We start from the raw sequence: 7,500 nt of genomic DNA, 5'->3' as shown, positions 1-7,500 counted from the left end.
TCCTCTCCCTCCTCTTCCTCCTACAGTGGGATGGCGGGAGGCGGAGCAAAGGTGGATTCACTCAACCAACTCCCGCTTGCCTCCTCCCGCCGTTCCAATACTGTCGCGCTCGCTGTCACCTCCCCTCACTTTTTTCCATTTTTCTCGATTCCTGTTGGGTTTTTCACGCTTGTTTTGCGGTTGGTGTTTAGGTTTGTGTTTGTTTTATGCGGTCTGTGTGTTTGGGTGCTTTAAATTGCGTGGTTTTTGAGATATGTGTGTTTTTGTGTGTTATCTCTATTCTCGTTTTTTATTCGTTATTCTAAGTTTATGTGAACTTATAGATGGTCTGCTATGATAGTTAAATGCCTGTTTAATGCATGTGTATCTGTTTTTAGGCCGGGTTTTATTTAATTACGGAAATATTAAGTGTTTTGTCACCCTCTCTTTAACTTGCGCATAATTTCTGTTGCATATTACCGGTTAGTGAGTGAGCTGATGCCTTATGTTACGGTAATCAAGGAGATTTTAGTGTATATTCCTATTATATTTTGATCCTTGTTGTATAAATCCTATATTAACTGTATGAAGGAGTGTTCTCTTCCTTACGCTTGGTATTGAAAGCTCAGACTGTTTTGGTACATATATTTAGCATTTTTTGGCGCCTACTAAACTATTAATAGTCTGCAAATGGTTTAAATAGAAACTAGTAATTATATGAGGCCACGGGAGGCGGTAGTTGAGAGTATTAATAGATAGTTACGTGTTGTTTAGGAGAACTTAAGATCTGTAATGGATTCGAGGCAAAGTTTCGTTTCTGACGAGGCTGCGAGGCTGCGAGGCGGTTACCAAAAATTACCTTTATTTTTACTAATTCCTCCACACTTACACCACCTGAACATGAACACCCGCACTCAAAATAAATGAACAACACTCCCATACACGTTAACACTCTGAAAACCACGCTAGTCACCCTAAAATCAATACCAACACTTGAAAATCCGACTGTATCTGTAGGTTCTTGGCAACTTCCATGCAAATATGGCTGGGTTGCTAAGCTTCCAAATATTAAATTCTTATTCTGAGCATCTGGCGTGGGTCACTTCACCCTTGCACCCTTAAATACTTCCCAGCACACCCTAATTACTTATATCCGAGCATGAACTAGGGTGAAAAAGCCTTAGAAGTATGAAATAAGGCTGAAGTTACAGGCGTACTAGTAGGGAAGTGAGGGAGACCGAGGGAGGGAGAGGGAGGGTGTCAGGGAGGGTGAGAGGGGCGGAGGGAGGGAGGGAGGGAGGGAATGAAAGGATGGAGAGAGAGAGAGAGAGAGAGAGACTGGAAGGGAGGCAGACTGGAAGGGAGAGAGACTGGAAGGGAGAGGGAGGGAAAGGAGTGAAGGAGAGAGAGAGAGAGAGAGAGAGAGAGAGAGAGAGAGAGAGAGAGAGAGAGAATGTAATACTAATATGTACTAACAGAACAGAATGCCTTAAAATAAATAAATAAATAAATAAATAAATAAATAAATAAATAAACAGCAAGTAATTGAATCTATATACATATACATATTAAATAAACACATTTGTACATATACATATGAATATACACAATGCGATAATGCATTAAATAATTATTAATCTATATAAGCAGGCAACTGTTTGTCAATTATTGCGTCACATATTTTTCAAGTGCGTTCTGGGACACCGCAAGTTTAGTCTTGTCAGAGAGAGAGAGAGAGAGAGAGAGAGAGAGAGAGAGAGAGAGAGAGAGAGAGAGAGAGAGAGAGAGAATTACATGAAAAAACAAGAAATAACAAAAAAAAAATATATATATATATAAAAACACCCAAAATAGAAAAAAAATAAAATAAATGAAAGAAAATGTCACAAATTAAAATGAATGAATAAATAAGATACAAACCAATAATAATAATAATAATAATAATAGTAATAATAATAACAAAAACAACAACAACAACAACAACAACAACAACAAAAAACGTATTTCACCCAGCTTATTCTTCAATAGGTCAACAACACTGACCTAACCCAACATTTTCCCATTTTTCCCCCTTTTCCCACGCCTAAAACTAATTTGCAAGGAGCGCAGGGGAAAGTAGAATCCTTTGGGGAAATAACGTGCAAAGGAGGCGCGCGGAGGAAAGCGGGAACACGGGGAAAAATGAGGAAAACAAAATGAGTACTTTGCGCTGTTTCCTCGGGCATCGCTAGGTTGGAGCAGAGCAAGGGAGGGGGTCGAAATTTCACGTTACAAAACCACCCCCTGAATGCACCTCCAGCTCCCGCCCACGCCCGCAGAACACGCCCACGGCTACTCTGACACGCCCACTCGATTCATCACGCCCTAAAACCACAATATGTTCTCCATAACTCCAAAAATCCATTGAAAAATAAGGCTGTTATTACACATTTACAATTTCAAGACGGCAAATATAGCAACTGTTGGTAGCAGAAACGCCCACGCCCACGCCCAAACCGCACGCCCGTGGATCATGAAAATCGGTACTCGGGTGTGGAATTTATAAATAAGTAGGGTCATCTCTATGAAAAATTTTGATTGGAGGCGCAGGAACGGTGGAAAATTGAGATGAAATTGAAGGAGTGGAGATGGATGGAAGCAGATATTAAGGAGACGAGGAGAGAGAGAGAAGAGAGATGCATTTGGTATGTGTGTGCGGAGGTGCGAGGGACAGTCTACCTCCTCCTCCTCCTCTTCCTCCTCCTCCTCCTCCTCCTCCCTTCCATCCTCCTCGTGAAAATGGACGGAAAATAACACCCAGGAGGAAACCATACAGGAAAACAGGAAAATATTACGTTTTTTGGAAAAGACTATTTTTTTGGGCTGAATCTGAAAAAAAAACTCAGAAAAAAGGCGAGATTTTTCGAGTTTATTTACGAGTGATAATGAAGTGACTATTTGTTCCTACTACTACTACTACTACTACTACTACTACTACTTGGATTGTTGTTGTTCGTTGTTTTTGCACTGGTTGTTAATGGTGGTGCTGGTGGTGGTTGTGGTGGCGGTGGTGGTGGTGCTACAGTATCTTATAAACAAAAACTACAACAACAACTACTACTACTATTACTACTACTACTACTACGGGCAGCGCTGGAGTCTGAAAGGTAAGGAAACTACTACTACTATTACTACTACTACTACTACTACTACTATTACTATTTCTGTTCTTCCCTTATTTTCATCATTAATTCTTGTCCTCATCCCTCTCCTCTTCTTCCTCCTCTTCTTCCTCCTCTCCTCCTCGTCTTCTTCCTCGTCTTCCTCTTGCCTCCTCCTCCTCCTCCTCCTCTTTTTGGTCTTTCCTTTGTATTCCTTTGTATATATTCCTCCTCCTCCTCTTCGTCGTGGTCTTCTCTTCGTCCTCTTCCTCCTCCTCCTCCTCCTCTTCCTCCTCGTCTTCGTTTTCCCTCCTCCTCCGCCTCTTCCTCCTCTTCCTCCTCCTCCTCCTCCTCTTCCTCGTGGTCTCTTATCTCCTTTTCATCTTCCTCTTCCCTCCTCCTCGTGGTCTTCTCTTCTTCATCCTCCCCCCTCCTCTTCTTCCTCCTCCTCCTCCTCCTCGTCTCCGTCTTTCCTCTTCCTCTTCCTCTTCTTCCTCTTCTTTTTCTCCCTTTATTCTCCTCCTGCTCTTATTTCCTCCTCCTCCTCCTCCTCCTCCTCCTCCTACTACTACTACTACTACTACTACTACTACTACTACTACTACTACTACTACTACTACTACTATTACTCTTTTCTAAATGAGTTTAATAGTTTCATCACGTGACAAAATTTCTAACTGCATTTTTCTTCGTAAATTACAATAAATTATATATGCATTTAACTGAACCGATGATGATGATGATGATGATGATGATGATGATGATGATGATGATAATAATAATAATAATAATAATAATAATAATAATAATAAATACGTAGGTTTTTAATGTGTTTAAATGTGTTTTAGATTATTATTATTATTATTATTATTATTATTATTATTATTATTATTATTAAGTGTGTGTGCGTGCGTGTGTGCGTGTGTTTCGGTGTTTCAATTACTATGAATAAATCAGTTTCACTCGCTCGGTAACACACACACACACACACACACACACACACTGCTTTTGAGAGAGAGAGAGAGAGAGAGAGAGAGAGAGAGAGAGAGAGAGAGAGAATATAATCAATTACTTATATTATTATTATTATTATTACTATTATTGTTGTCAGTCGGGAATCCCCGGGTAGGCCTCCTCTATTTAGGCCTACGAGGGGCGAGAAGACGCGGGCCTATCCAAATCTTGCGTCATTGCTTCCATACACACCCTCTCTCTCTCTCTCTCTCTCTCTCTCTCTCTCTCTCTCTCTCTCTCTCTCTCTCTTAAAATTTATAATTGTTGTTTTTTTTAATAGTTTAATAGGGTGTAGTGGAAGTTAGTGGGGTTTTCAAAGGTGTTTTCATAATTACAGTGGTAGTTTGGTAGTTAACAATCATTTTGCATCTTTCAATAGTCTGTAGTGGAAGTTACTGGGGTTTTCAAGGGTGTTTTCATGGCTCCAGTGATTGACAGACTGACAGACAGACAGACAGATATATAGATAGATAAATAGACAGAGATCGAGGTTTTTTTTATCTTTTTTTGTCCATAATCAAAATTTTCACAGTTCGAATAGGTAATCTTTTCATAGGGGAAACATTATTAAGAAGGGTAAATTTAAATAGATCTGTGGGTGAATTGATAGAAAGATTGGTGAAAGGATAAGTAAACAATTTCCTGTTTTCCTGTTTTCCCCGCCCAAATACGACGATTTTTTTCCCCCAGCCGAAACAGAGAAATGATTAATTAATTTATGCCTTCATATTTTCATAGTTAGGAAAATTTTTTACTTTCACAAACATGCCATGAAATGATTTTTTTTTCCAGTCAAGATAGCAAGGAAAATATTTTGTTTCCCTCGTTTTTCATGGTTAAATAAGCAAAATTTTCCTCACTCACTCTAAGAGAGGAAAATTTTCTCTTTTCACAGACAAGATGATACACGTAACTTTTTTTCCAGTCAAGATAGGAAGGAAATTTTTTTGTTTTCCCTTGTTTTTCATAGTCAAATAAGCAAAATTTTCCCTCACTCACGCTAGGAGAGGAAAATTCTCTCTTTTCACAGACAAAATAATTCACGTAACTTTTTTTTCCAGTCAAGATAGCAAGGAAAATATTTTGTTTCCCTTGTTTTTCAGTCAAATAAGCAAAATTTTCCTCACTCACGCTAAGAGAGGAAAATTTTCTCTTATCACGGACAAGATGATACACGTAACTTTTTTTTCCAGTCAAGATAGGAAGGAAATTTGTTTGTTTCCCTTGTTTTTCATAGTCGAATAAGCAAAATTTCCCTCACTCACGCTAGGAGAGGAAAATTTTCTCTCTTTTCACAGACAAGATAATTCCACTAACTTTTTTTTTCCAGCCAGAACAGGAAGATAATTTTTTTGTCTTTAATCTTTTCACAGCTGAACCAAACTTTCCACACACACACACACACACACACACACACACACACACACACACACACACACATTATTATTATTATTATTATTATTTACACACACACACAGGGAAAAGACGGAAAGACTGACATATATTTTCACAGTAAGGATAGCAGCAGTAGTAGTAGTAGTAGTAGTAGTAGTAGTAGTAGTAGAAGTAGTAGTAGTAGTAGTAGTAGTAGTAGTAGAAGTAGTAATAGTAGTAGTAGTAAGTCAAAGTTAATTTTTTGTCTTAAATTTGTTGACGATTCACGAGAGAGAGAGAGAGAGAGAGAGAGAGAGAGAGAGAGAGAGAGAGAGAGAGAGAGAGAGAGAGAGAGAGAGAGAGAGAGGGGGGGGAAAAAACTGACTATCCTTTTCATCGTCACGCACGAGAGGAAAATATTTACTTACAAATTCTTTTCCCTTCCAAAGAAACTGAACTCAGAAGAGGGAAAAAAAAAAATAAATAAAATAAATAAATAAATAAATACTGACTGGTCTTTTCATAGTCACGGTAGAAGGAAAAAATTCACTCGCGATTTTCCCTGCTAGATAATTCACGTTTTCACAGTCACGTAAGACAAGGGAAATTTTATTGGTTTTCCCCTTTTTTTTTGTACAGAGAAGATGGAAAGACGGAAATTTTTTGGCAGTTTCCATAATCAGAAGGAAATCTTTTCATTCACGCTAAAAATGAGGAAAATTCTACTTTTTCATTGTTTTTTTCCAGTTTAAAAAGGAAAAGTTTCATGTTTTTCACTAGATACTACTACTACTACTACTACTACTGTTGCTACTACTACTACTACTATTACTACTACTACTATTACTACTACTACTACTACTACTTCCTCTATTTCACAGGCAAGGATTGAAAGAAAATACTTGCTCTCTTTTCCCAGTCAAGAAATGGAAACTTTTCAAAATGACAGGAAAAAAGATTTCTGGGTCTTTTCACAGCGAGAAAGGAAAAAAAATTGCTTTCCTCTTCACATTCAAAGAAGTGAATATTTTCAGTTAAGCTAGGAGGGGAAAATTTCACTCTTCTTTTTCACAGCGAAGGAAAATAAGGATGTTTTCTGTTATCACTTCACAGCCACAGAAGTAAAAGTTTCCTCTCATTCAAGCTAGAGAGGAAAATCTTCATCTTTTCACAGCCAGAAGCAAAAATTTTCCCTCAGTCACGCTAAAGATGAAAATTTTACTTTCACAGCCACAGAAGGAAAAATTTTCATAATCATGCTATAGGAAAAGGGAAATATTAAAGCTAGTGGTTTTTTTCCTAGCCAGAAGAGGAAATATTTTCATAAAGAGACGAGATAGAGGAAAATTTCAATGTTTTCTTAAAGTTTTCATTCAGTCAAGTTGGAAAAAGGAAACTTCTGTTTTTATCTATACCAAAGAAGGAAATTTTCATTCACTCACACAAGGAAGAGGAAAATTTTAGAGGTCTTTTCATTACAAGAACAAGCTTTTCCATGATGAAAAGAAAAGGGAAAAATTCTTATGCACTTTTCACAGCCAGAGAAACGAATATTTTCACTGGTTCACGTTGGAAAGAGGAAAATTTTATAGGCCTTTCCATAACAAGGAGAAAGAAGCAAATCTTTCCATAGTGACAAGAAACGGGAAAATTTTTAATGTAATTTTCACAGCCAAAGGAAAAAAACAAATCTTTTCATTGGTTTGTGCTGGAAAAAAGGAAAATTTTTTGTTTATTTTCACAGTTCTGCTTTCCTCTCTATTTCATTTTCCTTTTTTCATTTTCCTCGCTTTCCTCCTTCACACAGCCAGAGGAGGGAAACTTTTCACTTACAGAACGAAGGGGAAAAATTTTCATTGTCCTTTTCATTCACGCTATAAAAATAAATAAATAAATAAATAAATAAATAAATAAATAAATAAATAAATAAAAATTTACAGGAGTGCCTACAGAAACAGGGTGTGTCAGAAAAGATAATTTTTTTTTAATCACT

General features: G+C 37.5%; 2 protein-coding genes across 9 annotated transcripts in view; one reads left to right on the top strand and one right to left on the bottom strand.

Moving 5' to 3' along the window:
- Positions 1-42, bottom strand: part of LOC135096062 (protein bric-a-brac 2-like) — a 20,861-nt gene extending 20,819 nt beyond the window's left edge. Inside the window, exon 1 of one of the 2 annotated variants that reach the window (XM_063997293.1) lies at positions 1-42. This exon is cut by the window's left edge and continues 122 nt beyond it. The gene's annotated coding sequence lies outside the window, so the exon portion shown is untranslated. The other variant, XM_063997292.1, reaches the window with a different exon arrangement.
- A 2,479-nt stretch (positions 43-2,521) lies between these two features.
- LOC135096153 (longitudinals lacking protein, isoforms A/B/D/L-like) overlaps positions 2,522-7,500 on the top strand; it is a 33,353-nt gene continuing 28,374 nt past the window's right edge. For 2 of the 7 annotated variants that reach the window (XM_063997461.1, XM_063997460.1), the window contains exon 1: positions 2,523-3,125. The gene's annotated coding sequence lies outside the window, so the exon portion shown is untranslated. Of the gene's footprint in view, positions 3,126-7,500 lie in introns of all 7 variants that reach the window. The other 5 variants (XM_063997462.1, XR_010264607.1, XM_063997463.1 and 2 more) reach the window with 5 other exon arrangements.

This window comes from Scylla paramamosain, unplaced genomic scaffold (genome assembly GCF_035594125.1).
Source record: "Scylla paramamosain isolate STU-SP2022 unplaced genomic scaffold, ASM3559412v1 Contig2, whole genome shotgun sequence".
Taxonomy (NCBI): domain Eukaryota; kingdom Metazoa; phylum Arthropoda; class Malacostraca; order Decapoda; family Portunidae; genus Scylla; species Scylla paramamosain.
The sequence above is the reverse complement of the archived record's forward strand: the minus strand, read 5'-3'. Positions and strand labels throughout refer to the sequence as shown.